This window comes from Cynoglossus semilaevis, chromosome 8, assembly GCF_000523025.1.
Source record: "Cynoglossus semilaevis isolate Cse_v1.0 chromosome 8, Cse_v1.0, whole genome shotgun sequence".
Taxonomy (NCBI): domain Eukaryota; kingdom Metazoa; phylum Chordata; class Actinopteri; order Pleuronectiformes; family Cynoglossidae; genus Cynoglossus; species Cynoglossus semilaevis.
Window position 1 is genome coordinate 1,001,144 of NC_024314.1, and position 1,050 is coordinate 1,002,193.

A 1,050-nucleotide genomic window follows, 5' to 3' on the forward strand; every position below is an offset into this window, starting at 1 on the left:
ACCATAACAGGTTGGAGACGGATAATGCTGATGGAGGGCTTCTGCGGGGTAATAAAGAGCCCCCGTGTGGATATAAGCCGGAGGCCTCGCAGCTAGACTCTCTTCCTGTTGCTGATTTGGTATAGATTTTCCATTTGTTTAAGGGGGACGTATCATATGCAGGAAATATAGCATTAGCTACTGTCACTGGAAAGTTTACTGACGGCTCTCTCACCTTCACAAGTCTTCAATCAGGCTTACATAGACCTGTCTGGAATTACACTGGCTGAATTATATACATCATTAAATTGTTAATTACATCCTATGTCCTGCTGTTATTATTATTATTGTTATTACAACTGTATCCACTGTTATCTAACCTTTACTGTTATTGTACCTTTGCTGTGCTATTGCATCTTTATTTTGATTTTGCACATTCTACTCTCTCTGAACACATACTTTGAACATGTCTGCATGTCCGTTTGCTTGATTTTATTACTTGCTCACAGACTATCTACAACCCAGAGTGGCATTTCCTTGTTTGTTATACCTGTATAATGATCATGTGACAAATAAACTCCTGAATATTGAAAGTCTTTAAGTGCATACATCATTAAAAAATGTGTTTTATACACCAAATCCACTCACACAGCTTTGGTTTCACAGCGATATTGACTTATTGGTCTGGACAAAAGGCCACACAATAATCACCCAACGCTTCATTAGAAATGGCAAATGACCATGTGCTTTGCAATACCACCAAACACAAGCTGGGTACGGCAGAAAAAAACTTGATTGTGAGCGCCGGCGTTGTAATCTCTGCATAGATTAATCAATGTCTCTAATTCCTGCCTTTTACTTAGAGTTGCAAATTTGCCATGAGTTATGTCTCCTCTGATTCATTATGATACTAATGCACTTAGCATTGATTAACCAGTCAGTGCTGTTGGTCGATTCTATTGCTGGAACACAGGCAGACTCTTCCTTTATATGGACTTGTGATGAGCTGTACATTTCTGATCCTGTAAACCTACTGAGAGGAACTGCTCTTCAAATCACGCACATAATTAC